We start from the raw sequence: 25,160 nt of genomic DNA on the forward strand, positions 1-25,160 counted from the left end.
TCTTTGACAAGGTTTCTTTCCCCCAATAAATGTATTTTGCTCTTAACCTTCATTGTTCCAAAAATTCATTCTTTGATTTTAGAGAACATGAAATTGTACCTCATATCTTGCAGGTTGGGAGTTTCTTTCCCATATATCAGTGAGACACTCTCAAAACACACACACACACACACACACACCCCAAAAATAATAAATGACCTCCATTATTGTTACTTAACAGCAATCAGAGCCTTATAAAACTAAAGAAGGTATATACTTAACACCATCCTTGGACATATTTTCTCTAAGTTAAACCAATGATTTCCAATTGCACTATGTATTTTGACCTGACTACACAAACTGCCTAGAATATTTCAGGTTGAAGAATATTGCATACCTAAATATATTAAAAAATAAGCTTGGAGTTGGTACCTATCCGGACAAGGCTCTAATGAAAGCAAAAATAGCTATAAAGGAGTCATTTACACCAAGCTGATTCATATCCTAGCTAAAAGTGAGCACAACGTTTTTATCAGTCATTAACCTGATTTCCATTGCAGACAGGAAATGACTTGAAGAAGGAAGATTTTCCTCCATCTCTCTTCTCACTTGGCTTTGTATAGGACATTATAAGGCTGCACTGGGACCATGCCAGGGGAATTTTCAGAGAAGCAGGAGGCTGGCAACTAATTCAGACTAAGCAACTCGAAGGCATGTCACTAGGAGTCCACGTGGGAGACACCAGAGGCTGAAGGACTGGTTATAGAATACAGTTGCAGTTAAGGAGCCCCCATCTCTCAGAAAAGAAGCATGTTTACAGGTTTCATGAACTTTGTCTGTTTCAATTAGAGTTCATTCCTCATGATGGTATATTCTTTTTCAAGACTATTTTTATTGAGCTAAAGATAGGTATGTTGGTCATGTCCATGTTAAAGAATCTCTTAGCTCTTGGATTTTCCTGCAGAAACACTTTCAAAAAAAGACACTTCAAAGCATCTAGTGAAAAATCAATATCCATGTTTAGTGTAAGATTAATCTATCAACAAACCTACTAGCATCATAGAATCAGGAGGAGTTTCCATTTCCTCCTTCTGTATCATCTTTCAAAAAATAATTCAGACATGATTAATGTCTAAAAGACTATTGCATTATTATTCAGCTCATTTAAAGCAAGATATACTACAGTTTTACACTGACTTGAAATCTGCTTCTTTGCAATTTCAATACACCCTGTAATTCTACTTATTTTTTAAATGGCGGTAGGTAAACAATTTCTATGATGACTGGTAAAGGGACATATTGCCCTTAAAAATACTTTATCATTTGTATTATCTTTTCTCTGCATAACCTACCTGGCATATCCTGAAATAACATTGGAGGTTAAGCCAGGAGAAGACACTGTGCACGTTATAAAAGTTTTGGACAGATGACTGTTTTCTTTTTATGTGCTTTTCTCAGTTTTTATTATTATAGTAGAATACATATAGCATAACATTTATGATATGTTAGCCACATTTAAGTGTACAGCTCAGCAATACTATATGTTTTCATAGTGTTGTGCAGCCATCAGTACCATTCAGCTCGGTAACTCTTTCGTCTTGCAAAACTCCATTAAGCAGCCCCGCTTCCCTCTAGTGTATGTTCCCCTGGCAACCACCATTCTACACTCTTTCTCTATGATTTTGACTGCTCGGAGTATTTCAGTTAAGGATTAAATATCACAAGGTTTCTCTTATATGAGAAGTTCAAAGTATAAATAATTGAAAGAGCAAAATTAAAAAATATAGATAGAAAACAGTGAACTAGACTTTGTGGAGATGAGTAAAGGGTCTGAAGATGGAGGGAGAAGGTGGGCAGGGAGGGAGAGAGGAAGTGAAAAGCATCATGAAGCGATAAGTGTATGTATCAGCTCCCCAAAATAAATATACTTATTAAGTATTGCAAACACATATTAATAAAAAAATAGAGACTGACATCACCAAATACTTTCAAAGGTATATATTAAGGGGAATTCTAATATGTTGCTGGTTAGGATATAATTTAGAAAAATCAATTTACAAACTGTTAAACAGTATCTATTAATGTTGAACATAAATATTATAACTCAACAGTTCTACCCCAAGGTATACACCTAACAGAAGTTTGAATATATGTGTGGTAAGTCACTTGTTTTTAATATGAAGCCTGTAATGAGTAGGGATTAACATTTCCTTAGAGAAACTGGATCTAATTGGGGAACATTCTTGTTCTGATATTTCCTGTTTACCAGATTTTTCTATTAATACAGCCTGAAAGGAACAAAAAGAAAAAAAGAAATTTGTACATATGTGCACCAATGAACATGTACAGGAATGTTTATAGTAGTACTGGTCTTCTATTTTTCTTTTTTTTCTTTCATTTTTTTCTTGGTGGTCCTGGGGATTGAACTCCGGGCCTCAAGCATGACTAAAGACCATCAAAATGCCTATCAGTAGAAAGGATAAATAAATTATTGGTATATTCATCTCACAGAACAATTTATGGCAATGAAAATTAACAAACTACATCTATATTCAGCAACAATAATACTGAGCAAAAAGTGTCAGACACAAAAGAGTACATTTTGTATAAAAGAAGAAACCTGGCAAATCAGCCAAGCATGGTGGCACAGGCCTATGATCCCAGCACTGAGGGGAAGAGTCAGGAGGATTGCCATAAATTTAGGGCCAGCTGAGTGTTACAGTAAATTGGAGACTAGCCTGAACTACATGGTGAGACTTCATCTCAAAGAAAACAAAATAAAATAAAACATGGCAAAACTACCATCTGTAGTTATTAAAGTCAAGACACTAACTGTGGAGACTTGATAGGGCGAATGTTTTGTTTGATCTGGGTAGAAGTTATGTAGTTACATTTATGTTTTAAATATTTATTGAACTTTATAATTAACATGTGTATATACTTTTATATGTTTTTGAAAAAACACATACTTTAAAAATGACTGAATTTTAATAGTATCATGTGTTATATATTAGTGCTCACACAGCATGTGTAATTATATTCTATTATTTGAATTGTAGAATTTAAAAATGCATATCCTTGGTTTTTACAACATTATTTATGTAACAGATAACCACATCTGAAAAAGAGACAATGTAGTATATTTATTTTCCTCCCAATTGTCCCCAAATTTCCCAAGAATGTAGCTTAATTAGTAGAGTGCAAGAGGACAAGTTATGCATGGGTGAGGACTAGAGCAGAAGATGATGCAGTACAGAATAGTAACCAGGGGCTAGAGATTTAGCTCAGTGGTACAGTGCCTGCCTGGCAAGCACAAGGTCATGAGTTCAATTCCCAGTACAGGAAATAAAAAACCCCAAACAAAACAAAACAAAATAGTAACCATTTTTTTACCCTAAAAATTACAATACTATGCTTCTTTATTCATTGGACTACTGAAAGGAAACTTGCCTATCCAAGCACAATAAAGCTTTAGTTATGGAAAGGACCTTAGAATTTACTGAATCAACTTCTTTTGTTTTATAGAGAAGGAAAGACAAAAGTATCTAGAAGTTTGAGAATGGCAGGATCAGGACAAACTTCAAGTCTAGTCTAGTGCTCTTGAAGAGCAGCTTCTGGTTGATTTGGAAAGCTGTGGTAGAACCCTGAACTAAATGGGGAAACATCTCACCAAGAAGGTAATTTGAAAAAGTTAACAATTTTCTGCTGCTTCCTGAATTCACATTCTTCTGCTCTATGAATCTACAACTTTTAAGAGATGAATATATTTTGGATGCCTGGAAGCTGATATTTGCTATGAAGGAGAAAGAAATCATACCGTTCCAGCTGTGAGTTCAGATCTCCAGTAGCTGGAACTATTCAGCTCTACCTCTTGGGAGCCCACCAGACACCAGCTCACCGAGCTCAGGCTAGCCTGCTGGAGGATGAGAGGCCAGGTGGAGCAGAGATGAGCTCTCCAGCCCCCAGTAGATTGAGCAGATGACCATAGACCATGACTGAGCCCCCCTCAGCCAAAACTTCCCAGCCCAACTCAGTCCAAACTGCTGACTCACAGAACTGTGGGTAAAATAAATGGTTTAAGCTTTGTTTATTTGATAGCAAAAATGAATAAATATTTTATCACTTGACCATTTTAAGGCATACCTCATTTATCGATGACATTGTCAACTGGTGTCCTTTTCTCTTAAAAAGAGAAAACCTTTTTGAATGAAAGATACAAAAAGAGAACTGGCATTTATAACATCTTTTCAAGTAGGGTCTGGATACTTTTCCCTTTCTTTGGTGAAACCACTTGGAGACATCTGATATTATATAGTACTATGATGTCCATTAATTTCTTTTCTCCACATTCAAGAAAAACAGATTAAAATACTGTACATTATTACCACTTTTTCTTTCTTTTTAAAAATCATCACTTAAGAATGCCCTGGGGATACTGTTCATTGTGAAGGCTGGAGCTTCACCTGGTTGTGGTTACAAGTTCAACATCATGTCCTCAGAAGCATTTGCTGGTTTGGAAAATGCCAGGTAGAGATGTCTTTTGTTCCTGTAGACAAAAACTGAGGTATATTTCTTTCAAGAGAAGTAGGTATTAATTCTGACCTTTTCCTGCTATTCTGCCCACTCCTAGAGCACTGTGTGTACTGTGGATGACCATGGCCTTGAGCCAGAGGGAGGGAAGTCTCACCATATTGTTGTCACAGTAGATAAGCAGTGGGGCACATGAAAGGGAAATGCTCCAGGATTTGTGGGCTTCTTAGGCTCAGAGATGCTCTCTTTTGATCCAGCTAACAGGGACTAATAGAAGCAATAAAACTCATGCTCATTAGTGAATCTCAGGCCCCCAACACCCTGGTGGGAGGGTGGCTGAGCAACAAGACAAGTGTAGTGGCTTCTTTTTCCTTCTTTAAAACACATGTCGCATGCATGCATCCATATGAGCACACACACACACACACACACACACACACACACCCGACTGTCTCACTTCAAAGGTGTGACAGCTTCAGCAATAGGGTTGCTATTATACAAAACTGATGAAAAATGGTTACAGTGAATTTCATTCCCATAATTTTTGTTTGTTAGTTGTTTTATTTAACTAGGAAAAACTTCTTGTGTGCAAGGTGTTGTGCTAAGTATTATCCTATGAGCACAAAAGGGACTATAGATTGCATAAAAGATATGAGTATTAAACAGTGGAACAACATAGGTGATCAAAGCAATTAACTATGAAAACCTCCATTCAAAGAAGAAACATGGTGAATCTGAATGTTTGCTTTCATGGGGAATTCTTATTTTGTTCTGTATAGGCCTTTTGTTTTCTCCTTGATTAGAATGATTTTTTTTCTTTTCTTATTGCTTGGAAACTTCATTCTCTGCCATTCAACTCTGTAACCAAAAGACTGACACAGTAAGGCTTGTCACCTCAGCAGATATGGCGTCTACCAGAGAGATGCTGGGGATGGAAAAGAGTCAGTAGGATAAGTGGGTGGATGCAAACCCTGCCAGAGAGACACTACTTAGAGAGAAAATGAGACATAGAGTTGGTTATCTCCAGTACCCTTTGGAGAGATGAACTTGGTCCTTGACGTTTGTCTTTGCTGCTTTTCCCTCCCCACTTCTGACTCGTGAGTTACTTCCTCCTGTTTCATGCTGACAGGGTCACACTTGTTCTCTTCTTCACGGGATGAAACGGTACTGGGATGCACTCACTCTGTTGCTCTTCATTTGCCAGTTCATCTCTGACCCACTTCTTGTGGGATTAACTCAGCCCCAGGTAGATTAGAGTGAGTAGAAAAGTGGTGGGACACACCTGTAATCCCAGCACTTTGGGAGGTTGAGGTAGAAGCATCTCAAAGCTGGGCCCAGCCTGGGCAACTTAATGACTTAGCAAGACCTTGTCTCAGAATAAAAAATAGAAAAAGGTTGGTGATATAACTCAGTGCAAAGGTCTTGAGTTCAATGCCCAGTACTGAGAAAGGGAGACAGAAAGAAAGAAAAAAGGAAAGAGAGAGAGAAAGAAAGAAAAATATAACAAAGGCTGGGGATGTAGCTCAATGATAGGACACTTACAATATGAGAATCCCTGGGTCTGATCCTCAGCATTGTCAAAAAAAAAAAAAAAAAGAGAGAGAGAGAGATTCATGTGAACTTGTCTATTTTTTTCCTGCTCCCTTCTGTGTTCCTCAGAAGAAAAGGTGAAACTTATGTTTCTGGTGCTCTATTGAAGCCGATTAAAAGATCGCTGGGGGCTAGGGCGTGGGTTGGGTTGGTTAATTTTAGGAGAAGAAAGGCAAGGAGCTTTAGAGACAGAATCTTGGAAGAGCTAATAGGATTTCCCCAAACTGGGAAGCACAGGAAGGGTGTGACTAATAGCACACGCTTCCACATAGTGCCCTGGGAAAAGGGAGACTCTCAAAGAGCAATGGCCAGCTGAACACTACCTGCCGTTTCTTCTAGAACAGGAATAAGTCCCCAAGCCACTGCTTTGTGCTGAGGTGACACGTCTTCTCTGAGTATTTTCAAAGCAGACAAATTTGTTTTAGCAAAGTAAAGACAGATCTAATATTCTTTTTAAGTTCTCAACAGAACAAAATTCACAACTACTTCGTATATTTTACTTGCTGACAAGTCCCAATGAGTCATTGCTTTGTTTCCATTTTTGCTGCTGATTCGAGCAGACGCCCATCAGTTCACAGTTATTCCAGTCACAGCCACCCTTTTTCACAGCCGCAAGAAGAAACAATGGCCCATTTGGTGAAAATGAAGATTCAGGAAAGAAAAGCATGGCGGGAAATTAAATCACTGGGCTTCCAGAAACGGACCCACGTTTCCCTCTGGATATTGTGTGTTATTGATGATATTGCTTCTCAGTTTTCAGATACTCTTTTCATGTTTTTTTTTTTTTTTTTAGATAAACACATTGTTGGAGCTGAATATAGAGAATGTTTCCTAATGACATCATAGCCTAGGGTAGGTGCTAAGTAATAATAAGACCAGCAGCAGAAGCAATGGCTACCAAGGTGGTAATTTGTCATAATGTTGAGAGTTTTAAACTTCCTTTCAATCCACATGCCACCTGTTTAACAGCTTTCCCCATTGATTTATGATTATTTCCTTACAGACTATATCCTATTCACGCATCTTTTTAATTTTGTTAAGCACTAGAGCTAGTTATTATAGGATTCAGAATGAGTCTTTGTCACCTCCAAGCTAGTGAGCCATGATAACCCTTGGGATAAGCCTGAAATACATACACACATCTCCCAACTACCCTCACAGGGAAGAGATTTCTGTAAACAGATGTCCCCTGCCCTGGGGCTGCCTGACAAACCAACAATGAAAATCAATGTTGGTGATTCCTATGTTTTGATAGGGTGCAAAAGAGGCAGACTGCCATGCAGAAGGAGCCTGAGGGGCTCAGAGCTGGACAGGAGCGGCACCTTACAGATTCTTCTGCAGCCAGTTTGCTTAATTTTGACAGTATGGCCATTTTGGGCTAGATAATCTCTGATTCAGGGAGCTGTGCTGTGTATCATAGGATTTTTAATAGGGTCTCTTGTTTCTACCTATCGGATGTCTATTGTAAGCAGCCCCTTTACCCATTACTTTGACAGAAATGTCTCTAGACCAGTGGTGACGAACCTATGCCACACATGCCTCAGCAGGCATGCAGAGCCCTCTTTGTCAACACACCAGCAAAGTTACCTCAGCAGTCAAGCAATGGATAATGGTTGATTTTTGCAAACTAAAACTAATCATAGGATTGACATTTTTTGATAAATAAGTGGGTTTGGGGTTGCAGTTTGGGCACTTGGTCTCTCCAAGGTTTGCCATCACTGCTCTAGATGGTGCTTTGGAACAACTCCTGTTCCCGAGAATGGAGAACAGCTGTCCTACAGCAATGACCAAAATTAGTTGGGAGCTGTGTTTCAAGCTCTAATAAACCGTGGTATACTTTGATTTTCTTAAAACCTAAAAATTTAGTTTTTATGGACAAGGTTAAACTTAGTTTACCCAAAGTAAAATTGTTTCTTGTAGCTACCACTGAAGATGCTCCATGAATAAAAGAGACAGTGGTGATATTATAGTCATGAGAATGAGATATGTGCTTGGGGCAACTTTCCCCCAACTTCTGCCTGCAGTAGCCTACCAGAGACAAGCCAGTCATGATTGTGATGTTTACGAGCAAATGAAGGACTGTGCTTTCCGTCTCTAATTCAGAGGGCTTTGTCAATATCCGGCCACATCTGTCATCCACAATGGTTCCTAATGAAGCTATCACTTGAGTAGTTACAGAGACGAGGAAGCTTGAGCATGATCTGCTGTTTCACAAATCTAAACAATTCTTGGTTTACACAGTTAATTGGCATGGGAACTACATGCTTCATCTACCTCCATTCCAACTGGCAAAGGACACTATTTCTCAGGGAAATAATGTATGTTACTGGTCATTTTAACTGAGCACAAAGAATATTTAGTAACTAGCTTAATAGGAGTTACAATTGAATGAGGATGTTAGAAAACTTGGAATTGAGTTTACCCCTTTTACTTCAGTGAGGTGGGAAGAGAGAGAAAAGCAGGGAGAGGGACAGGGAGAGGAAGAGGGAAGGGGGAGGGGGAGGGGAAGGGGAGGGGTGGAGGACCGGTAGAGGGAGAGGGAGAGAGAGAGGGAGAGGTAGAGGGAGATGGAGAGGGAGAGGGAGGGTGCTATTTCATATTCAAGCTGCTGTCTCTACTGTGACTCCTGTTCACAGAATGAATGAACAAATTCAGTCTCTTTAGAATACACCCCTCTGTCAGCAGTGAGTATCCTTGGCACCAACCGATAAGATGAAAAAAACAGCAGAGGAAACAGGGGTGACTTCTATCACATGACAGTTGGTACGATACCCTTTCCCAAGGCCTACATTGAATGATTCTCAAAAGAGCGGTTGTTGCTCAGTCGGGATGTGAGGGCCACGGGCTGAAGTTGTCACTGTCACCATGCTCAGTGGCTAAGGTTCTGTGGAAGCAGCTAGGAGTGGTGGCTCATTAGTCACCTAGAGACCTTGACAGAAAGCATCAGGAAAATACCCAGAAGCTCTAGTATGATTTTGGTCCTGGAATCCATGGTTATATATTTTAAGGATTCCTTCAGGTTATTCTGACTTGCAACTGCAGTACTTTGGGAGCATCTAGATAGAGGTGGTCATAATGATGAGAATATTCACCCAGAGGGAGCTCTTATTCTGCCCTAGACCTGTGTTGAATGCTTTCATCCATGAAAAATCCCTCTCGGGGCCTGAGGTCCTTCATCATTTCATCCTCCAAAACCCTTATGAGTTACCATTATTTTTTCCATTAATATTTGAGGAAACTGAGGCTCAAAGAACGTAATAACTTGCTGAAGTTCATGCAAGCGGCACTGGGTGTTCCAAAATAAGCCTGCCTCTGCAGCTGGAGTTTGTACCCATCATGCAATTTTTCCTCCTCACCATTCTTTAAGCTGTAAGGAGGTGGACTAATAAGACACACACAGATGAATGGGGGAGGTAGGTCTTTCTGAGAGCATCTGGAATTTTCTGTAGGCTTCTGAGTCTAGGACTATTTTTCAGAGCTAAGGACCAGGCAGGCTGATGGGAGCATTTTGGTGGAGAGTTTGTCTTGTCTCAGGCAGGGAGTCTTGCAGCTCCATACACAGGCAAGGGCACTTCCAGAACTGCTTGCAGGAGAGGTTCATAAAAATGATACTTTTACTAAGCACCAGAAAGAACATTTTCGTCTTTAAATATGCAGAGACACTACAGCAAATATCACAAATTCATTCTGGTGATGCAACCAACAACACTTAATTATCAGCTCTACAAGCAAATTAGGTGAGAAAATTACTTGTCTTTTTATATTTATTTTATTTCTAAAGAAACTCAAAGAAGTTAATGATTTAACTACCACAGCATATTATGCACAAACTGCTTCTCTTCCTTTACCTGTTGCCTCCCCCTTTCCCGTTTTTTAAGCCCTTTGCTCTATCATCTGTGTGAACACACAGTATTGGAATGTGGGTGCTTTTCTCTGAGGGAGCATCTGGGTCTGCCAGAAAGCTAAGGTGGACGCAGACAGTGGGAGGGGGGGAGTTAATAGCAGAACCAAAGGTGTGTTCCTGAGGGTGTCTACCTGACTTCATCAACTTCCAAGACATGAGGCTAATTTCCTAAGATGACATTGAGCTGCTCTGCTCAGACTGCTTACAGGAAGAGGCTTTGGATACTGTTGCTCCAGTTACTGATGTCAACCTACCCTCTCCAAATCCTAGCTTCATATTCTTTTCTGTGAAATATTGCTTTGAGGCTGCAGAGGTTCTGGACACTTTGTAAAGCTCACAGAAGCTAGGCAGGATAAAGGTCCCACCTCATCCCTTATGTAATATTCTTTTTCACTTTCACATACACATACCACTTGGCCCTATGATACTGCAAATGATCTTTCTGACATTTTTGGAAGGGAAGTTATGGCTTCTTTCTTACCATTCCCTGAAAGCAATGGCATTTCCCCTATTTTACTAAAGATGCCAGAGACAGTTATTGACCATAGCTTGGTGTCTTCTCCTAGTTTTCTATTCTGTAAATCTCTATTTTCTCAGTCAGCTCAATATGTGCCAATGGAGAGGAAAAAGGAAATGTGGCTCGAGGCCTTTGGGTCCCTGGAGGACAGCAGCTATGGTCCCACCATAAGTCATATCAGCAATTATCCCCTCAGCAACGTTGGTTCTCTTGCTCCCCAAACTAGAGCAACTCAGGATAGTGGAATTTGTCTGGCCTAGTGTTTCCAAAATCAAAGCCAGATATTAGTCAGGCAACACGAAGAGAGAGGTGAGCCAGGAGGGAGGAGGAAGTACCCCATCTGAAGGCAGAGCTATCCTCAGCTCTATTAGACTATCTTCATGAGGTCTTTCCAAAACAACTCAGGAATCTGGATTCTTAATTAGAAATTTCACATTTTTTTGGTGGGAACAAAGAACTCCATTTTAACATATCTGTAGGCCAGATGTTGGGTGAAGGCCCTAGTCTGCAGGTTTTGCTGTAGCTCAACACCAGTGTTTTAAGGATGGGTGTCCCAAGCCGGACTCAGTATACTATAAGCTAGGTGTCTTTTACATTTCATCCTTCAGTCCCTTAATTTCTATCAGTAGAAGGATTTACTTCAACCTGCTATAATTAAATATTTTCCATGTATAAAGAACTGTACTTAATGTTTGAGATCATCAGGAAGTTCAACAAAGCAAGCTTACTTCCCCATAAAGATTGGTACTTCTGAAAATGGGCAGAGAATTATGATTCTTTGTGTCATGTACTTTATATTGAAAATTTTAAGGAATCATCAAAAACCTTTGTGAGCTCAGCATCTTTTATTATCTTCTTTTAGGTGAGAATACTGTAGCCCAAAGAGATTAAGCCACTTGCCAAAGATCACACAGAAAGATACAGATTTGGCTGCTACAGCCATGCCTCTGACTCTAGAACCCATTTTTCTCATCCTCTTCTTCATCCTGATGTTTCTCCTCCTTCCCCTCCTTCTCTTTCTCCTTTACTTTTTTCTATGTCTGCTTTTCCTCTTCCTCCTCTTTCACTTATTGAAATTTGTGAATATTTGATAATGAAATACTGGAACTTGAAGAAATAGTATCCATTTAACACAAGGTAATATTTTCTCTTAGTTTTTCTGCTAGACCATACAATAATCATGGCACCAAAGCATGATACTCGATAATGCATGCAAGAAGAGTGATCACCACTTTCTAGGACATAAATTGTAAAGAACATGCAAAGTTTTTGCAACAACATACAGGGATCAGCATGAAAATGAATTTGGTCAAAGAAAGCTTTGAGACAGTGAGCTTGGAGCTGGGACTGGATGTGGACAAGAATTAGCATGGCACTGTGGATCCTCAACCTTTGAGCAGGTCAGGTGGAAGAAATCTGTTTTGCCTACTCTCCAGACACAGTTTACAATGACTTGGAAATTAAGGTGATTATAGTGAAGAAAGTTTAGATTCATAGACCTAAAGGGACCTCTGTGAGCAACCTGGTCACCAAGCGAGAGGGCAGAACCCTCCCAATCCACAAGATTCTGTGACTGACCCACAGTGACACTGGCCGAAGGCTCCGCGCATTCGCATGCCAGTGCCCTATGCAGCCCAAGCTCTTTGCTACTCAACCCCAGCTTTCTCATGCGGAGCCAAGGCCCAATTTCCATCTCGAATTGACTTCGTTCTTCTATCAGCATCAAACATTTGACATTTATCATAAAAGGCTCGAACTATTCATCTGACAATTAAGCATCCTCCGGGGCTATGCTGAAGGCTTGCTACTGTATTTATGTTTGTGGTTTATTTTTCTTTTCTCTTTAGTAACCCTTCCTTTGCCTCAGTATTTCAAAATATACCAGTACAATGTCTTATATGAGATGTACTGTTTCCATTTTCCTCCTCTTCCTTCTCCTGTTCTTCTTCCTTCTCTTTGTTGTCCCCTCGCCTTTTTAAAACAAATATTTTTTTGGCTGTGCTGGAGATTGAACCCGGGGCTTGCACTGTAACATGCTAAGCTGTACCCCCAGTCACCAACTGTGTTAAAAACAGACTAAGAATATCAACCTTCCATTGGATGTAAGCTCCAAGATGTCCAGCGTCTTTCTCTCTTTTATTTGCTATTCTATCTCAGGGCCCTAGACAAGTGCCTGGCACAGAGCAAGCACTCACACATACCTCTTGCTTAAAGGAATGCACAGGAGGAGCCAAGATGGGGAAATAATTTACAAATTCTGCTATTAAAACATTATTGCCAATATTTCTTCATTATTCTTTTGATGTGTTTGTGTGAAAAGCTTCTCTCAGTGCTATATACATTACATCTGTACTAAATGCTAATCTTGGTCAGTGTTGCTTATTTTATACTGTGCTTCCCAAGGCTAAACATCTATTTAGCCTACAACTCTAAAGGGCTCACCAGAGAATGAAGTGATACATGTACCTAATGAATTCTACCTGATGATAAACATCAAACCACAAGTAAAATAATGAAATCAACTCCTGAAGTTTTAAAATATTTAGAAAAACTCTATAGTACCATATAGGTTGAGTATCCCTAATTGAAAAATTTAGAATCTGAAATCCAAAACTCTTGTTTTTTAAAAAAAGAAACAATCTTTATTAACTTCATTGTCAGTTTTATAATTGAGCAACATTCATTCCATAAAATAGAATAAATGTTCAATGAGCTGAGGAAAAGACGTTAATTTTACAGTAAGAAAAACAATTGAAGAGAGCAGAAACAAGAATCCAAAATCAAACTGACCATTTCAAAGTTTCTGAAATGTTTTGAGCGCTGACATGCCACGAGTAGAAAATTTCACATCTGGCCTCATGTGACAGGTTGCAGTCAGAACACAAGTGTACCAAAAAATACATTATATGATGTTACCTTCAAGTATGTGTATATAAGGTGTATGCAGAATGTAAATGGGTCTCACATTTAAAGTTGTGTCCTAAATTTTGTACATGTGAACATATTTCAAAATTTAAAAAATCTAAAATCCAAACTTCTTCTGGTCCCAATTTTGGATAAAAGATACTCAACCTGTGTTATGACTTCCTGTCTCCTTATGGTCAGTTGTAAGAGGTTTCCTAGGCAATTTGCTGAAAATAATTGTGGTAAAAACTTACTAATTTATACTGTGCTGTATGTACAGTATACTGCAAAGATCAATCATATACATTATTTCAGTTGAATATTTCAATAGCCATTTTAGGGATGAGGAAATGTACAGTCAAGAGGTTAACTAATGTGACTGGGGCACACAACGAGGAGTGGCTTACAGTGGGCATTTAGGGTCAGCCAGTCCGATTCCAAAGCCCAACTCTAACCCACAGTGCTGCATTCCACTACATATTGCTCAAAGTGGTTAAAACATTGAAGTTAATTGACAAGTTACTATTTTTATAAGCTAGAGAAAAACTAGAGTTTTGCTAGATTCTTGTATCCCTTAGTCACTTGCACTTTTATTTCCTTTCTTGAGGAGAAAAAATGTCAATTTACTTTTGGCATATAGACCTGGGTATGTCTGTCTTGTGTGAGACCATAAATAGCATCTGCTACTGATATATGCTATTAAATGTTGTGACAATTTAAATTCTCCTAGGGCTACACTTGGTCCCTAAGTGTGTGGGTTTATCTTAGAATACTTTATGCCCTTTATTTTTTTCTATAATTTGTTTCATCCAAATAAATATGAGAGCTTGCTGTAGTGGTGCCCTCCTGTAATTCTAGCAGTCTGGGAGGCTCAGGTAGGAAGGTCCCAAGTTTGAGCTTGGCCTGAGTAGTGTGAAACACTGTCACTAAATAATAAATAAATAAATAAATAGGCAAACAAATAAATAATAAAAAGTAATTGATGTAGTCCTGTTTGAAGAGCCTGCGCTCAATCCTCAGTACTGAAGAAGAAAAAAAAGAGCATGATGAATTCTGATCCTGAGTCTTCATTATCACAAATGTATTAATAACAAAGTGAGAAATCTACACTTCAAATTACAGCTATAACTTTTTTTTTTTTTTGGTTTTTGTCCCCTCCCCCCGGTACCGGGAATCAAACTCACGACCTCGTGCTTGCCAGGCAGGTGTTGTGCCGCCGAGCTAAATCCCTAGCCCCCAGCAGTAACTTTTTAAACTTGTTTTAAGATGTCGGCTTGGAGGTTCCTCAGACACGGGAGAGCTCCTTTAGTCTCTCTTTCTCCTAAAGTCTTGCCTGCCCCTTCCAGATCTCTCCTCTGGAAAATGGCTACTTGGCCTTTTTTAAAAATAGAAATCAACATACTAGCATTTCCCAGAATCCTCAGTTTTGTAGCTCTACCTCACCTACTACCTTGGAGCCCATGCAAGTTTCCTCAAGACTGATGTCTACTAGTTTACCAAAGACCTTGGACTGACCAGAAGACTGTATAGGGAAAGAAATAGTGAACAGCTGTACATAAAAATTTTTGTGTATTGAGGATTAATTTTTTCCAAATCTGACCATCTCCAAAAGTGTAGCCTAATATGCAAAGCCAACCTACAAGAATAACAGTTTGTCTATATATCTTGTCACTTTTTAAAATTTGTGGTACTGGGGATCAAACCCAGGTGTATTCTACCCATGAGCTACATTCCCAACTATTTTTGTTTTCATTTATTTTGAGACAGGGTACTGCTAAATTGCCTGGGCTGGCATTGAACTTGCAATCCTCCTACCCCAACTTCCAGAGAATCTGAGAATATAGATTTGTGCAACCAGGTCCAGCTTCAATGTATTATGATGTTAAGATAAAAGGACCCAATCAAATGTACTCTGTGAAGGATTACAAATAGCTCTTCCGCATATGCAGATGCATAGTACGTACCTTAACAAGTTCAAACTTTTGTTCAGTGTTAACATTCACTCCACATTATGAACCTCAGAATCAAAAATTTGCAAATCTACCAGCCCTAGTGACAGAGGGAGGGCACCTGGACAGCTTAGCAGCATGGATGTGGACGCCTGCAATCCTGTACTGCCTGAAGGGCTGCAGGACCGAGTGAAGCATGTTCCCTATGTGCAATGTGTCAAGGGTGATACGTCAACCCAATACCCATAAAAACCACTGGGGGTGTTGTTAGCAAATAGTGGCCTGATTATGAATGAGTGTGCAAGTGCTTTGTTGACTGGAGCTGTTTTGGTCCTGCATCTTGCTGAGGGCAGCTTTGAACAGCTTAGCATTAAGTAAATTATATATATCACTTCTGAGTTAAAAGATGTGATTAAAGCAGATACATTGGAAGCTTTAGGATGGGTTCTTCCTATTAATAAATATTCAAAATCTGAATAGGAGCTTATGACTTTTGTAAATATGTATTCAAATATTAATGTTTAAATATATTTTATTCAGGATGCTTCATCAAGGCATATTTTAGTGCACACACACGCATGCACATTCATGTAAGTCACCAGTGACTCAGCAGGTCAATTGTATGATATTTAGACATCCAATTTCCCTATCTCCATGTAGGATATTTAAGGATATGTGAATTACTTGATGAATGGAGTTGCTGATTAAAGTTGATTTCCCAGTGCCTTTCAAACCATTATTCATGCTATTTTTTTTTTTTAAGAGGAAGAGATTATATTCAGGTTCTTTTCAGCTCATTAGAGTTATTTTGAGAAGTTTAAGTAGTAATATTTAATTAATACATTGGCAGGGAATTCTGATAGTGTGGCATCCAGCAACAAACTCCTAATTCTTAACTGAATGTCTCAACATAACCTCAAATCAAATGCCCAAATCAAATCCATGATATTCCCCCAGACTGATTGTAGTTTCCCATCTGTATACATAGTGCTATTCATCCAATTGCATAACCAGAAAATTGAGAATCCTTAATACCCACTTTTTCTCTACTCCCAAGTTTCAAACATGACCAGTCATTTGATTTTGTAACCCACATAATTTCCCAATCTAGCTCTTCTGGTCATTGCTAGCCCATACTTCTTACCCACCCTGCTGTCATCTTCTTCAAAGCTTCCTTTCTTGCTCATGTGTAAAGGCTACTGGTTGAACTTGCCATCCCTGGACCCTTGCCTCTAATAGCCTACCCTTCTAGGGCCTTCCCCAGTCACCTGGCCCTTCCTGTAGTTCCAGCAAAGTACCAGGGCAGCATGGCCCTTTGACTTGCACCTATTCTAGCAGGCTGATCTTTCTTCTTGCCCATACTTACCTCCACTGCTTCCTCAGGGTAGTCTTCTGTGGGCATCCTAAGATAGATTTGTCAAATACATCTTCACGTTACCCTGTGACTTTCCCTAATAAAATTTGATTGATTGATTAAACCTTATATCCACCTCTGACTAGATTTTAATTTTCATGGGGCCCCAGTCTCTTTTAGTTGCCATTCTATCCCCAGACATTATAGAGTCTGAAGTGAGGTAGCTGTCCAGGAAATTTTGCTAACTGTATGAATTAATGAAAAACTACAGAAATAAACATTAAACAAAACCTTCTATTAAGAAACTGATCAGAAAGACCACTAAATGATAATTGTAGAATTTCATTGTCTCAGAGAAGGAGCCCCAGACCAGAAATCTTCATGAAAAGGAATCTCTAATTCTAAATTAACAAATCTTGTGAAATTTTTAGAAGCGGGGTGAATCTTGCAAAAAGCTGCCTTCACATCTATTTTCATTGTTGGTCAAGTAGGCTCTTTACCTCTTTTTCTGATGAGAAGAGAGACTGGACGGTCAAATAATGAGCCAGTCGGGGTATCCTCATTCCCCAGAAGGAAGGCAGCAGAGTCCAGTTTTGGAGTGCTAGATGGCATAAACTTGCAGCATTTCCTTTTTCTCCCTTGTGAAGGACCAGCTCCATACTTTGCACTTATACTTCTGTACATATCTGGAGCACTTCAATAAAAAAATGTATAGTAGACTCCAGCTTTGCAAAGGAAGGATGTCTCCTCTACACTAACTCTCAATGTTAGAATGCTTTCTAAATCATCGTTTAGAATCAGTCTCCATTACAAAGTGCTTAAAGATTAGCTAATATGTCTTTCACAGGAATTTCCTCTTCTTGATTGAAAGTGTTGTGCATTAAATTAATCTTTCAAATTACAGCCCTTCCAATATTTTCTGACTGGTATAAAAGCTACCCATTTAGTACTCTGTGTCTATTTTTAGTTTCTTGGAGACTATTTCAGATATTTCTTTTTGTTTCCTATTAGAATAAGGAGGTAGCAAATTAAATAACGATGTTTCTGGCACCCCCAAATGGAGAGCTTGGTTTCCAAACCTCTATCTTCTTCTAAAGTCTACCTGGCAACCAGTGCTTACCTATTATGTAAATTCTTATTTTTTACATTTTGTCTTTAATTAACACCTAATGTTTGTTCTTAATTATTAGGTACAGTGTGATGTCTCAGTGCATGTTATACACTGTATAATGATCAAATCAGGGTATTTAGCATATCCATCAACTGAAATGTTTATTATTTCTTTGTGGTGAGAATATTCAAATTCTTTTTTCTAGCTGTTTTGAAGGATGCAATTCTATGTTGCTGATTACAGTCACACCACTTTGCAGTAGAACACCAGTCTTCATTTTCCTAACTGTGATATGAACCCATTGACTGATCCTTTCCCTTCTACCTCCCCCCATCGCATGCCTCCCCCAACCCCACACTTTGGAAAAAAAGAATCTACTCTCAAAAACTAGGAGATTAACTTTTTTAGATTTCTTTTTCTTTACTTTTAAAAAATTTTATTGGTATACTTTAGATATTCACAATGATCACATTCATCATAGGGTGTCAGTATCTGTACATGAAATATTTTGATTTGTTTTCCTCATTTCCCTCCCCTCTTTTCAACCCCTCTTCTCCTTATCTGTAAAAGCTTTATTTCCATATTTTCCTTCTATTCCCTTTCTTATTCTTGTCCTCTCTTTCTTTCCCTCTCCACTCTCCACTGTTCCCCTCGTGAGTGAGGTCGTGGCATCTTTGTTTTTCTGTGCCTGGCTTATTTCACTTAGTGTAGCTTCTTCCAGGTTTCTCTACATTGCAACAAATGACAAGATATAATTTTTTTAATGGCAGTTCTATAAACTGTTAGCAGTTCTGCATACCCCTACCATTTCAGTAACATTTTATAATTGTCTGTTCCTTTCTGTCAAGTTACGTATTATTTGTGGGAAGGGAATTTGTGTCATACACTGGCATTGGCCATGGAAAGCTTACTATGAGTAGGCAGTCAACTGACACATGTTATTTAATTGATCTAAGAGTCAGACCTCTCAAATCCTAGTCCTAATGTTTGAACTCTAATGTTCGGCCCTCAACAAGCCTTACTTCCCTCATTTGTGAAAGATATCTCGTTCTCAATGACCTCCTAAGGCTACTTTGTAGATGATGTAATAAGGTTTGGAATTCCTTTTTGAAAAGATTTTGAGTGGTTAATTTTATTTTCTAATCCCCCTTCCATGGGCATGAATATCTAAGTTCACAAAACTCTCATTCAGCTGCGTTTGTCTTTCCGTGTCTCTTTTCCACTTGAAGAGAGGCCTGACCATTGGACTCCACAGCAACATCAGGACTATGACTCTCAAGCTGCAAGTCACAGAATTTTGGGGTCTTCTGGGTTTGGGAAAGATGCTTCATGTGTGTCTGTGAGTATCACTGTGATCTAAGGAATGAATTTAGATTGGGCTGGTTTCTTTTGTTCTGAGATCAATGGGCTAAATCCACATGGCCAGATTGGAAAACCACTGTGGAGGGTGAGTGAAACGAATATGTGGTCTTGGGTGACAATCTCTGGTGAAGATTAGGAAGTTGGAAGTCAGATTCATGCCTGGAGATGATGGTCAATCTCCATTTTAGAAGGAGGGGGCAGCCTGGGTGCTTTTAAATGCTGACAAAGGTCTATCAGACTTCAATTGGGCAGCATAACGTTTCCTTCTCTGATGGAATATCAAAGGAATGGCTCTATTTTAAATTTTGAAAAACAAAATAAATGAATACCAATTGCCCTTCAAGACCAAAAGCTTTATCTATTTCTCAGAGCCCTGAAAGTGCTCTAGGAAGCAGTTGTTTTCAAAAGGAGCCATCTCATTAGAAGTGTTTTGGAGAGAAAGGAGCGAAAGAAAAGGAAAGGAGCGAAAGGAGTGAAAGGAGCAAAAGGAAATACAACAAATGGTTGTTCTTGTTGTTTGGGACCTGTTTTTCTTTTTTCTATACTTTCCAAATAGTCTATTATTCTCTTATGACTATATTATAATGTAAGAATAAAAGAAAATAAAATTCAAAGACACTTTCCCACAGTGAGAAGTCCTTTAAACAACTAGTTATTCTACTTTTTTACTTTTCTGCTTCTTATAGGTCTCTCTCTGATATATAGTAAATATTCCTATTTCAATTAGAGACATCAAACTCAATGTTTAATTTAATTTTCCCTCCTTTACTTATTTCCAATTCTTCCCTTTACCAACATTTGGATTTCAGTTTAACCGGGTATGTAGTGCTCAAAAAATTGCTCAATGACTGCAATGGGTAGAATTCCATTTTTTCCCTCAATCTTAATTTCCTTTAGCAATTTTGCACTTTTTTTCAAATCACACATATAGGAAAAAAAAGAGACATTTCTTAACACCCCTTTGGCAAGTCACATGGAAAGAACTGCCACTCTTTCTATTTACATGCTTTGGGCAAATTATATTTCAAGTAAAGAGCTTCAACCTAGAACTGAAGAATTTTTTTTTAAAAGCCCTTTTTAAGCAAGTAATTCTTTCTGACAAGTTGTAGTATGGAAAGCAAAGTACAACCAGAATTATACCCAATAATATAAGAAGAATATAATATCTTCAGAATTTGTAATACTAAATATTTTGCTTCAAACTATTCATTATTAGAGAACACGTTGTAAATACAAGTTACGGGGCTGGGGGTTTAGCTCAGCGGCAAAAAGCGCCTGCCTGGCAAGCACAAGGTCGTGAGTTCGGTTCCCGGTACCGGAGAAAAACCAAAAAAACAAAAAAAAAAACAAAACAAACAAACAAAAATAAATACAAGTTACACTTTGTATTTTTCTTAGTACTATGTCTATATTTTCATGAACTACACCAATTTTTAGCAAACATAAAATCATAGGTCTCCATTTGCAACTCAAATGCAGCCTCCAAACCTCAAAAGTTACACCTTCTTTCAGCAAAATACTACATTTGTCAACCACAGATACATTAAAAGAGAGAGGGGTATGATCCCATGGAGAAAGCTACTTAATTTGGAATTACCATACTTCTACAATATTCACATTCCTGTAGAGTTTATTTTTGTTTGAGAAGTAAATTATGATTCGTTTTAGGAGGTCAGGAACAAGCAATTGTTGTATTTAGTAATTAAAACAAATGTAAATTATTTCAATTAAAACACATATCGAAACCCTCCTCGCTAAACTCTAGGTTACAGAAAACATCAGGACCAACACAATGCTGATAATTTGGGTTATATGGTGTGAGATGTATTTATGTATTTTCGTATCATTTGGAAACTTTATTGGCAGTAGAATGAGTTGATAGTAATTTGTATTCACGCGTTTTCTTTGCTCTGAGTGATTTCTGGCTTTTGCCTTTGTAAGCGTCTTTCCCACCAACAGCAGTGGCTTCTGTGTGCAGAGTGATTCGTAGTTTCAGTTGGGCTTTTCTTCTCTGTTAATTAATAAGAACATTTTCAATTTGTTAAAATACAAGGCCCCAGGACAGGGAAAATTCTTTCCCTGTCAATGTTACTGTATTTTAAAATTTCTTGTTTAATAATTTTAAAGTATGAAGCTAAACAATTCTTTGAGGTGTTAAAAAAGGAGTTCAGTGTAGGATTTCTTCAGGACAGCTTCTTTTGTTGCCAGTGAAATTACCTTATTTTTGGACTTATGGGTCATTTTTCAGTCAGATCTAAGATCAGTGGGAAGACCTCTTGCAGAGGTGGTAGACTTAACTCTGCCTGAGTGAAATGTCTGAGTACCACACATTTAAAATTCAAAGCAGTGTCAGGGACAGTGAGAGAGCAAGTTGGGAAATAGGTGGAAATGCAAGACTCGGGCCACTTTAAGAAAACACCCCCCCCAACACACCAAATGAGATTATTTTTGATTTTCATTGTTGTCCAAATAAATTATTTTGCACCAAGAGAATTTATGTAAGTATGGAGTTTGCTTAAAATGTAATTTGCTTGATCGATATTCTTAAGAAGTAAATCTTACATAAATTAGTGTGCTCATTTATTGATCAGAATTTTTTTTAAACCAAAACCTCTGCATAGGAATTAAGCTGGAAATTAGATCAATGTCACATAGATAACTTCTTTTTTTTGCAATGATGTCTAATGAGCTATACAACATGTATTTGCTCCTCTCTAAAGGCCCCAGCTACCCCACCTGGGGGCCCCTTCCAGCCAAGTAACTAACTTCCCACCATGAAATGTGAGCAGAAGGGATGGGTATCACTGAAGGGCTGATGGTTTCGCTTTGTTTTGCCGTGCTAGGGACTGAGCCCCAGGAGTCACACAAACCAGGCAAGCACTCTATCACTGAGCTACACGCTCAGCCTCTGGGTCAAAGTTCTTAAGAAGTAAGTATGCTTCCTACATTCTTTCCTCCTCTACTGATGGGAAGCAGAGGGCTCCAAGGCCCTCGGGGATAGTAAAGGTGGTTAGTTTTCTTTTCCAGGCCTGAAGGAGTTCCTAGAACACGAGTCTTGCAGGTTTATAACTTGGACAATTCTGGAAGAAATGGGATGTGTCGGTCACCTCGGAAGATGCTCACTGACTGAGAATTACACTGGACTATATGTGAGTGAGAAATAAGTCAGTAAATTCTGGGGTTAATTTTGCTATAAGGGTGCAACGGAATGATATTTTCCTCACTCGACACAGACAAGGGTCATAGACACTCACTCCTGTAACCAACCACAGGCCAGCAAGAAGAAAGCATAACCAATTTGTTTAACTAAAGTTTAATGTGACACAAGAACCTTTTCACACATTGAGGGAAATCTATTTTTCTGCCTAGGTTCAGTGAGGACTGGACCATCTCTATTCAGAGATGTGATTGGACAGGAAGGTGTGATGCAATGGTGACAGACTGAGGGGACCCAGCAAGGCCTGTCTGTTTGGATTCCTCTTGACTTCTCTGAATAGCATTCCTTCCCCCCAGGAGTGGGCAGGACTCCTCTGGAATGACAGTCTTCAAGGGAGAAGGGAGAGAGTGACATTTTAGGACTTATGACTTGCTTTAGGGAAGAGTTCTAATTTGTATGACTCGCCTTGGGGAAGAGGAATTCTGGTTTCTGGGATTCCCTTAGGGGGAGACAGAGGGTCTGGAGGAAAATGGTGGGGAAATACTAGAAAGACAGTGTTTCTGAGGCTCTTCTCATCTCCTTCAGTTCAAAGTACCCGCATATCAAGGCAACCTACTTTGGAGTATCTCAAGGCCAACAACTGCCACCCACTCGCCTCATCTTAACCAATACACACCGGAATTTGCTAGTTGGTAAGTGACCTTGTTGGGGTAGGTGCTTGTCAACTAGAGGATCTCAAAAAGCAGGAATGCTGGCTCATACCAACTCTGTGATCTAGAGTACGTTCTTGGCCTAATCTTTCATTTGGAATAGAGTAATGGTTTACAAAATGTGGTCCAAGGATCAAGGGGCTTTCTAAGATCTGTGTAGGGTATCCATGACAGCAAAACTATTTTCTTAATAATCCTCAGTGTTATTGCTTTTTTATCGTTCTCTCTGGAGTGTGTAGTGGAATTTTCCTGAGGCTACGCAGCACGTGATGACATCATGGTGCTGGTGGCTGATGGAACATGTGCTTGTGTATTCTTGTAATTTAAAATTTTCTTGCTTCAGTGTTCTAGTACAGTGAATATCAATAGAGGTAACTCATACAAGGAAAGGCTCTTGGAGATCAGTAATGACCTCTGGGAATTTTAAAAGCTCCTGAGACCAAAAAATATTGAGAATTATCAAAGTGGATAATTTCTAAGGTTTTGTATACTTCTCCAAGTTTGTGAAGTAGACTCATATATACACAGACTAATAATAAATTTTTTAAAAATTGTAGTGTATTTCATGTTTGTATTTTATCTTAAACTGTGGTAGAGAATTAAAGAACTTAGGAATCTATTCTTGAAAGATCTCTTTCCAGAAAAGTGTAGATCCTTCTTATATTATGTTTCAGGAATTAGAGTAATTCCTCTTTGTGACATGGGTCTGCTGCTTTGGCAAAATGAAGTAACAATAAAAGTATACTTTTCCTTCATAAGAAAGAAAGGAATTATGTCATCCCAGATATGCAAACCAGATGATTATGTTTCCAACAACCTTAGATGCGTTCCTTTTGTGCTTCAAGGATCTGGATGAAGTTGTTTCCTATACTTCAGATGGAAGCACATCAAATGGAATTTTGGTTGTGTCTCTCTCTTGCTGATCACATAAAACAGCTACATGAGGTCCTTAGGATAGAACTTCCGCTTATAGGAAGTTCTTCTAGGTCTCTATCTGTACACCCCCACCCTGACCTCACCTCTGCGTATTCTCCCCCTGGCTCTCTGCTGAGCTTCCCACATGCTGATGGACTTTCACCCTATTCCAGTTCTAGTTTGAACATATTTTCCCAGCCTAATTAACAGTCACAGTGCTCCTGTGCTTCTTACCCTTCAGCAACTCACAGATGACTCACTCTCCCAGGGTGCCCACTGGATGCAGAGAAGGAAACCTAACTATCCTATGAGATCACAATCCAGGTGTGACTGATTCCTGACAAAAAGCCCCCCACGCCAGCCTCCTTGTGCCACAAAAGAGATCAGCACATAGCAGCATACTGTAAAGAAGTGACTAAGAAAAGGCTTTCCTGACAGCCAAATGCAAAATGTTCATTAACAATACAAGAGCATCATGAAGAAACTGAAGTCCCCAGTTGCCTCAGTTTACTAGGCACTGGTAAATTTAGTGAAAGCCGAGAGTTATCAGATACTGAAACACACATAAACACACACACACACACACACACACACACACACGCATTCACACACACACCGGAGACCAGGTCAGAATCAGACTATCATCTCAGGAATGTACGTATGACTGCTAATTTATCTTAATAAATTAATGATGTTTATTTAAATTATTTATAATAATGTTTCACAGTAAATTTTACAAAGCTAATGAAAATGTAGCTTAAAATGTTATTGACTTTTTAAAGAAATACTATAATAAATAAAATTTGAAAAAAACACTTCAAGGACTACAAATATAGCATTATAAATAAAAGAATATATTTTTCTCCTTAAAAAGTAATAAAATGTGAAGCCTTGGGCTTAATTCTCAATGCTGCAAAAAAAAGATAAATAGTAAAATCTCAGAACTCCCCAGACCTGGTGGTGCTTGTCTGTAACCCCAGCACTTGGGAGGCTGAAGCAGGACAGCTGTGAGTTCAAAGACAGCCTGAGCTACATAATGAGACCCTGTTACAAAACAAAACAAACAAAATACCCCTCAGAATTTGTGGAGTAAATATGAGAGAAATCTGCTTACATTCTAAGAATGTAAATGTAACTTATACATCTGTATACTTATACAATCAAATCTCATACAGAGT

Source organism: Chinchilla lanigera, unplaced genomic scaffold (genome assembly GCF_000276665.1).
Source record: "Chinchilla lanigera isolate Chin_1 unplaced genomic scaffold, ChiLan1.0 scaffold00029, whole genome shotgun sequence".
Lineage (NCBI taxonomy): Eukaryota > Metazoa > Chordata > Mammalia > Rodentia > Chinchillidae > Chinchilla > Chinchilla lanigera.